The sequence below is a fragment of the Mauremys reevesii genome, linkage group 5 (assembly GCF_016161935.1).
Source record: "Mauremys reevesii isolate NIE-2019 linkage group 5, ASM1616193v1, whole genome shotgun sequence".
Lineage (NCBI taxonomy): Eukaryota > Metazoa > Chordata > Testudines > Geoemydidae > Mauremys > Mauremys reevesii.
Window position 1 is genome coordinate 108635969 of NC_052627.1, and position 9773 is coordinate 108645741.

Below are 9773 nucleotides of genomic sequence, written 5' to 3' on the forward strand. Positions count from 1 at the left end.
CAGGGGGTCTGTCTGGGTGTGGATAAGGGTTGGGGCAGTCGGGACAGGTAGGGGGTAGGATCCTAGGGGGGCAGTCAGGGGACAAGGGGCAGGGAGGCTTAGATAGGGGGTGGGGTCCCAGGAGGGGGTAGTCAGGACAAGGAGCGGTTGGGGGTTTGGGGGGGGCAGTCACCCAGCCCTCTGCCCTGAGCCCTGACCCCCCCCCCCCCACACACACACCCAGTCCTCTGCCCTGATCCCTGCACCCCCCCACGCCCCTGCCCTGAGCCTTGTACCACCTGGCCCTCTGTTGTCTCCTTCACACACCCTCCCATGACCCCAGCCCTGACTCTGGCACCCCTACACATACCCAGCCCCCCTACCCTGACACCCACCTCCCCTCCCCGGCCCCCAGCCCTCTGCCCTAACTCTTGCACCCTCCACATCCCCAGCTCCCCCACATCCCATGCACCCCGCACATCTCCACCCCCACCCAGAGCACCAAACGGGAGTCACATTCCCACCTGCACCCCTCACACCAAATGGGAGCTGCCCAGGTAAGTGCCCCCACACCCAAACCTCCTGCCCCAACTCTGAGCCCCCTCCTTCATTCTAGCTCCTGTCCAGACCCTTCACCCCCAGCCCTGTGCTCAGTGCACTCCCACCCTCAGCTCAGTGCAGAGAGAGGAAGAGAATGGGCCAGAACCAGGGAGAAAGTAGGTACCCACTCTATGTGGGCAGGGCCGGGACCCCAGACTGGCATCGGGCTGAGCGGGTCTGGCAGCCGGGATCCCGGCTGGCAGGAGCTGGAGGATGGAACCCCTGAGCAGCAGTGGGCTGAACCGCTCAGCCCACATCCGGTCTGGGGTCCCTGCTGCCAGCACTGCACAGCCCGCTGCCGGACTGGGGTTCTGGCTGCCGGACCCTTCCCAGCTGGGGTCCCAGCCGCAGTCCCCACTCAGGCCTAGGTGAACAGAACCCCAGACCAGCAGTAGGCTGAGTGGGCCGGTGGTGTAAGATCAACATTTTAATTTAATTTTAAATGAAGCTTCTTAAACATTTTGAAAACCTTGTTTATTTTACAATACAACACTAGTTTGTTATATTATATATAGACTTGTAGAGAGAGACCTTCTAAAAAACATTAAAATGTATTACCGGCACGTGAAACCTTAAATTAGAGTGAATAAATGAAGACTCGGCACACCACTTCTGAAAGGTTGCTGACCCCCGCTTTAAGGTCTCATGTTTTCTTTCTTACGGTGAGTTATGGAAATGTTATAAATAGTTTCTTACTATAGAGAAGTAAGGAGAATCCCTAGCATTTCTCTAGCTTGGACTTGCCTTATCTCCTTTGTATCTGTTGTCCACTATCCAAAAACACTCAGCTGGAAATGAGACTTGAGTCAATTAGAGGTCTCTGTGTTCATGTTCAGCACCCCCTGTCTGATACGGGACTGGGGCTGGACTTTCCGCACCACTCAAATTCATAGGTATGGGCTAAGGCATACTGACTGGGGTTCTCTAGAGTGAGAAGATGGCTGATATACTTTGGGACATTTTGCTTAGTACACACATTAAAGAAGGCAGTATTTTGCCCATCCTCTTTCTCCTAGTAGTGGCACTATGACCTCATTGTTCCATGGCATGAACCAAACCTCATGAGTTTGCTAGAGTTCTTATGAGAAAACACCTTTCTGTGGGGGTTTTATATTATTTCTGGTCCTCCTGCTATTTAGAATCTGGACTGGAACAAATGTAAAATGATGAGGACAGAGCAGATGGGGGCCCAAACTGAACTCCAGATATGAACACCCCTGAACTTTTGAAGTTCAGATGAGGGTCTGAACTTCACAGCTAGCTTTACCTCTAAAATGAGCTAATCCAAAGCTAGATCAGAATATCTCTCTGCTTCTACCACATGCAGATTTGGATGTGAAGTGCATGGTTGGGCCTAATTCTTCATATTTAAAACAAAAAACTAATTCAATTAGATGTGACCAGAAAAAAGTTTCCAAAAAATGTCATATGAGGACAGATCACAAAGTAAAGTAGCAACAAAAATAACTGCAAAGGATTATGTTAGCTCCCCCAGTTTATAGTCTCTACATGAGGTGATGTACTGTACAGCCTGTAATATTTCCCTGGACTACCATGTAGAAAGCATTGTGCACAAAAAAGGGAAAATTGAAAAGGAAGTAACAGAACAGGGCTGATAATATGAAGAGCTCTAAATATTGGAAGATAAGTAAGACTAAGAAAATCATGGGCTGTGATTTTGTTGTGGAAATTTCAACTTTCAGCATTCACTGCAACATTGCCACAAATTTTGGTGAATTAACCAATGAAAAGTATCCATTTTTTAAAAAGTATGATATTTTGCACCTATAGAAAACTGGTGCACTTTGTCATGGTCAATTTGATTGATTTGAAGAGAATTTTATATAATGGAATCACTACCAAATATGATTATATCAATTTCTGAATCATTTGTGAATTACAACTATTAGTCAAGCCAAAATTATGCAGTGAGATTTTTGTGTGGAAATAATCCACTTGTGTTTAATAGGCTCAGGAATTTATAGGAGAATAACAACAGGTGAAGGGAATATGTGTTATTGCTCCCACCTCTTTCTCTTCCTCCCTGTGTCAGCTAGCCAGAATGCTGCAGATAGAGACTGTCTGTGTGGGAGGGACGTGTTTCAGTCTAATCCTGGGGTGTTTGACTGCTATCTGAAAACTGTTGCAGAAGTCAATAGCAAATGTCACTCATGACTTGGATGCCTGTCAGACACACTCATTCCTAGAATTTGACACACCTTATCCTAAGGATTTGCTCTTTAAACAGTTATCCAACATGCCCATCCTTTGAACACTGATGGGTTTTTTTTGTGAGAGAATTACAGAATCTTACAGCAGAATTGTGAGCAATCTTCAAGAATGCCAGTAGAGGGCAGAAACTTGCAGTACATGGGAAAGACCTCATTTTTACTCCCCTGAATATATGAGAGTCTTTGAAATGCTCTTTTTGGCAGTGAGGAACCCTCAGCTATTTCAGCAAAGACTGTGGTTTGCTCCCCCCCCCCCCCCCCGATTTGTTGTCCCTAATTCAAGTTTTCTGGCCTTTCAGGGCACTGTGCAAGACCAAGCTCCCAGCACTTACCATTCTCCCCAAGAGGCTCCTGCTGCTCCCTATGAGGCTCCCAAACCCATCCCCCTTCAAGAGTTTCCCACTATTCTCACTCCTTCCATCTTCCTCTTGGGGAAAAAAAACAAAAACAAAACGATTGCTGCTACTCCCAGTGGAGTAGCTCCAGTGGAGGAGGCACTGCAGCGGTGTGTGCTATTACAGCAATGAGTTGTTGACAGGTTATCAACAGTTGCATTTTCAATGCACATTGTCATGCAGCTTCATTCAAGGCCCTAGATGTGTCTGGGATGGTAAGAGGAGCATTTAACTTTGACGCTGCTTGTAAGGAGGGCAAGAAGCTGCAGCGTGCCTGTACCCAAGTCAGGGGAAACGGCTTATTTTCAGAAGTCAAGAGTTAACAAGAATGCAGAATTTGGGTAGAAGGCAGGTTTAGTGATATCATTTAAATTTGGAGGAGCTGAAATCTGGTTTAATTCTTAAACAAGTGGCCCTAGGCAGTAGATAATATCACAACAATGTTACTTCGGGGTGGGAACACAAAGCAGCCAGCCGCACAATTGCTAGTGATATAATCTGAAAGTTGTTGTTCTGAAAATATAAGCTACCCTAGGCAATGGTGGTTCTTTTCTTTGTATATTTCCTTTTAGACACCGTTACCATTTTGTTTACATTATTCATTGTTCAAGAACAACAGCAGAATCAAATACATCTATGCAGCCTATGCCCATAACTACTGTGTGGCCTAGAGGATAGAGCACTGGACTAGGATTCAGGAGTACTAGGTTCTATTGCTGATTCTGCCAGTGAGCTGCTGAGTGATTGTAGACAAGTAATTTCATCTCTCTATACCTCAGTTTTCCCCTCTGTAAAATGGGGTTAATGATTCATCTTCTGTACAACACATTGAGATCTACTGCTGGAAAGCACTATATACAAACTAGGTATTATTTTTCCACAGATTCAGTATATAGACACACAAACTTTTTTAGTGAACCAGTTTCTTTCTGGGAAGGGAAATTAAAAGTGTGATTGGCGGCCCCAACTTACATCACTTCAATCATTTTTTCATTGACAGGTATGTACAGTAGTTGCAAATCAATGGTAATTATTTACGAACAGTTGCCACACAATGGTAATTGAGATACTACTATTATCTTGGGGCTTGTCTACATGGCCCCATAGCGTAGTATCTCAGATAGTATTGTATAGTAAGTGTAAACTTTTTTTCTTGTTACCACTAAAGCTTGAATCTAAACACTTTGTGGTTTTGGAAGGAATCATTACTCTCTCCACTGCAAAAAGCGAGTCTCGTCCCCACACCTTGCAGTGACAAAGCTATATTAGCAGCACATGTGGTCCATATTAGACCCCTGTGATTCAGATGAGCTAATACAAAAGTTGCCTCTTTCATGTGAGACCATGCACCTGCAACATATGAAAAATATGCTCTCACATTTAAGAGCCACACATCTTTATGACTGGACTAGTCTTATGAACATATTAAAGATACTTGATAGCCATGCAGAATGCAAATGTCCTTGAATTTCTGTCATTTCAAGATTCTTAAAATGCCAGGGACTTAGCTGTCCAAAATAATAAATACTGTCCTAGCCAGCAGGGAGTAGTTATGTACAATTAAAATAAGTGCCAGTTTGTATCCAGGTAGAGAAATGTCACATTTATAGTATCACTGGGTACTCTATGCACATGTCTGTTGCAACTATTCAAAGGGAACAGTCTTCAATCCAGAAATGATCAATGACTCATTTTTCCATAATAGCTGATAACTATCTTTAATGTGAATAATTTAAGTGAATAGCAAGTTGTTTTTTTACAGCAATAAAATAAATGCTAATGATTTGCAAATTTAGGTCCAAATCCTGCTAACCTTTACTCCTGCAAACCTTTTGTCACCTAAGCAGTTGATATTCAGGTAAGTAATGCCATTAACCAAATGAGGCTACCTACCAGAGTAAGGATTACTTATGTAATGCTAGGATACTGGGAACAAACAAGAAGAATTGAAATTGCCCCTTTATGATTTCTATTTAGTTGATACTACTGAAACTTGGTGGGATGATTCCCATAATGTTAAAATCAATAGTTATAACTAGGACTGTTGATTAATCTCAGTTAAATCATGTGATTAACTTAAAAAAATTTAATTGTGATTAATCACAGTTTTAATCGTACTGTTAAACAATAGATTTCCAACTGAAATTTATTAACTATTTTTGGATGATTTTCTACATTTTCAAATATATTGATTTAAATTACAACGCAGAACACAAAGTATATATATAGTGCTCACTTTATATTATTTTTATTACAAATATTTGCACAGTAAAAATGATGAGAAATAGTATTTTTCAATTCATACAAGTACCATAATGCAATCTCTTTATTGTGAAAGTGCAACTTTACAAATGTAGATTTTTGTTGTTGTTACACTATTTTATTTTTGAGTGCAGTTATGTAAAACTTAGAGCCTACAAGTCCACTCAGTCCTACTTCTTGTTCAGCCAACTGGTAAGAGAAACAAGTTTGTTCACATTTACGGGAGATAATGCTGCCAGCTTCTTATTTACAATGTTCCCTGAAAGTGAGAACAGGTGTTCGCATGGCACTTCTGTAGCCATCATTACAAGGTATTTATGTGCCAGATATGCTAAACATTCATATACCCCTTCATATTGCTGTCACCATTCCAGAGGACATGCTTCCATGCTGATGACACTCGTTAAAAAAATAATGCATTAATTAAATTTGTGACTGAACTCCTTGGGGGGAAATTGTATGTCCCCTGCTCTGTTTTACCTGCATTCTGCCATGTATTTGATATTATAGAAGTCGTGGATGATGACCCAACACATTGTTCATTTTAAGAACACTTTCACTGCAGATTTGACAAAACGCAAAAAAGGTACCAATGTGAGATTTCTAAAGATAGCTACAGCACTCAACCCAAGGTTTAAGAATCTGAAGTGTCTTCCAAAATCTGAGAGAGACAATATGTGGCATATGCTTCCGATGCGGACTCTACAGAACCCGAACCATCAAAAAAGAAAATCAACTTTCTGTTGGTGGCATCTGACTCAGATGATGAAAGTAAACCTGTGTCAGTCTGCACTGCTTTGGATCGTTATTGAGCAGAATCCATCATTGCAAAAGGGCGCATTTCACAAAGCTGAAAAGAATTCTGAACCAAATCAGCTGCGAGGAAGAATTTAATCAGAAAAATATGAATGATAACTGGCAATGTACAAAAACACTTTACGAGATGTTTATGACACACAGTTCCATTGGTGGTTCACTACTCTGTGTCAGCAACTCTTGCAAGGCCTGACATACTCACTACATCTAACATACTGTTGTCGTAATATATACCCAGAAGGGGACATGTAATATATCACTGAGAAACTAATAACTCACTGATCATAATATTTTAGTGTGATGGAGGCATGGGTGTGTACAAAGAGTTATGGATATGTGCTCGAATTATGTTCTTAAATGTGTTTGGCAAGCAATGCATAAGTCCACTCTCCCCTAGGCAAGGGAATGGATATTTGCTTGTCGGACTGGCCTGGTTGTCAGGCAGAAACAATGAAGGTACATTTACATACAGGGTAAACAAAGTCATCAAGCTAACAAGGGGGGGGGGGAGGTAATGACAACTATCACCAGCAGTGGAGGAATCATCATGAAGTCTTCACCAGACTATATCATTGTGAAATGTATTAACACTATATAAGGGTTTATGAATACTTGCTATAATATTATGCTTTAAAGTCTGGGACCAAACAAAGGGAGAAACAAATTTTCTCCCACACAGGTGGAAGTGAGCATGGTGGAATCAAAACACTGGAAGCCCCATTTATATATGAATAAGCAAGGGCATGGGACTTCCATAGGAAGGTAAGGACAACATGAAGTCATCCTGCCTCTTGAAGCAGAGTCAATGAACTCAGAGATATCAGGGGAAACAGCCATTTTGGCATCTTTCACCTACGAAGACAAGGGAAACCAACACTTGGTACTTTGGTGGAAGGTCCTGACTGAAGGGAAGTCAGCCATGGCTGTAAAGAAAAAAGAGTGGTAAGAAATCTACCTTGAACCAAGACTGTAGCTTGTTGAGTTAAGTCTTAGCCACTAGAAAGTGTATTTTACTTTTATTTGCTTTTAACCGTTTAACCCGTGTCATGTTGTCTGGAGTGGCTCACAAGCATGAGTGCCAGCCTCAGGGCAGACTGTCAAAAAGCAGAGAAGAAACCCCAAACTGATTGTATGTCCCATAATTAGATTTTGCCAACTCAGTAACAAGTGTGAACTCCTAAAGCACTATAACAGTCTTACCATGGAGTTACAGATAAACCCAGTCTGGCCAGCCTGGTCTATCTTTCTACCCAGAACTATATGATAGATGGTCACTTTGCACCAAAAATCACAACAATATTCAGGTTACTCCCAGTCCCAAAGGACCAGTCACTTACTCCAGGTTAATTGCACCTCAGATCTCACACCAAAGACAACACTTGTAGCCAGTCCTACAATAAATTGACTAAAGATTTATTAACTAAGAAAAAGAAATGAGAATTATTTACAAGGTTAAAACAGGAAGCATACATAAACAAATGAATTACAGTCTTAGATTTAAAAAGGTAATATAAGCTTATGTAATAAGCAGCTCTGTACGTCCTTTAGGGTTGACCCAGGCCAAGCAGCATGGGGATCTCTTGCTTTTGTTTAGGAATCTTTGCTCCTCAGATTCCAGACCGCACAAAGATCCCAGTTTCTCCTTGTCAGGGTTTTTTATCATCTTCACCCCATTTGGGATACGTTCATGCACTGGCCTCCCGTTCTTGGACAGAGTTACCCATGCAATCAATGAGGTCTCTGTTTAGTGTGGACTGGATTCTTAAATGAACTCCTAATTCCTAATCCTGACTGTCTCATCGTTACTGTAGCATTTCAGACAAGGAGCACTGAAGACTGAGTGATCCTACTCTTATTTTTCTGTCTACTAGGTAAGGGGATGGTTACAGTCAGTGCTGTCTCTTCTTCAGTCAAGGCTACTGTACATATTGCTTCTGCCAGCGCCATTTCTCAGGACTCTAAAAACATCCCTAAATGTAGGCTCTCCAGCTGGCAGGCCTACAAAATGGTCTGGCCAATGGTCATCTTAAAATAAAAGCTTTCTAAAAGCTGAAACAAATGCGTAGTACATTCCCATTGTATAATGCCGCCATTGCACTTAATAATCCTCAGGAAGGGGGCCAAACCCAAACAATTGCTGTAGATCCTGATGCATTGTGTAGCTTTCATGCGGAGGCTCTGAATGCAGCTAAACGTATCATGGTTAGAAAAATACTTAATGCTTTGGGTTCTCTCAATAAAAAGGCTACGAAAGGCTGTCGTTACGCGGTAATTTCATAGTTTGAAGCACAACAGACAAAAATGGGTATTGATCTCAAATAGTTCTGTTCCATTTGCTCAGTATTAGTTATTCCCCTCTCTGCCATTAAAATGTTTTTTTTCCATTTGTTCAATGGAAACTATTTAAAACATTTATTTGAGGTTAAATGAGCCAGGATTGTATTCTATGAGCCAGCTATTACTATTACAGGTTGTTGTTTTGTATTTTTTTTAAACTGGAGTACAATTGATAATGAAGAGAGAGGCCATCTAGTGTATGGCAGCTCACACTAGAGGCTAATGAACATACTGGTATATTGTATCAGGGACTGCGTGAGAGCAGCACTACAAGCTGAGAGAGAACATTGATCGGACTGTGAAAGCAGCTGAGAAAAGCATGGTGTGAAGTAGAAAGGGCACCCAGGGATATAACTAAAAGGGATTTATCATGAAAATCTGAAGCTGAAAATATTGAATTTTGCTCAGAGAGCTAGTTTTCACTTTATTTTAAAGCACTAATTGAACTCTCCTAAGCAAATAGGGCTATAAAATTCCACCAGCCTTAGCAACCCAACCCCAAAATTATAAAGTAAGAGCTAGAACTTCACCTCTGGCTGCAACCTCATATACTGAGCAGGGCAGAGCCAGTTTTTGGATGGAGGCCTCCAACTGCAAAACCCCATTGCTTCAGGATGTGTTTTTGGTGATATATATGGTGCCACCATTCCCTGAGTCTGTACAAAATGAACGCTACAGCACTGTGCTCGCGGGCACCGTGTAGCTGCATATACTGCCATTTTGATAAAGGGTACAGCTCATGGCCTAAAACACTTTTGGTCACTAAGAGTGGGATCCCCAAAGGAACTTATATACTAAATCCACATTTGTGTTAGGTAGGGGGGATTTCCAGGTCCCAGCCACACATCTCTGCACAAACGTCAGCCCTCCCTCCTAGGGGGCCAGAGTTAACTCCTGGAACAAGCACCACACACTACAAGGGAACCACACTCCTATCTAAGCCAGGCGTAGCCCCAGGTCAGGATCTCTGGGAGGAGTTACCTACACAGTTTCCCCTGTCCCTGATACAGCACGTAGTTCCCACCCCTTCCTCTCCCATGCCTGGCTAGACACACAGACTTTTTGCCTCATGCCAACCAGGGCCGGCGCTTCCATTAGGCGACCCTAGGCGGTCACCTAGGGCGCCAGGATTCGGGGGGCGGCATTTTGTGCG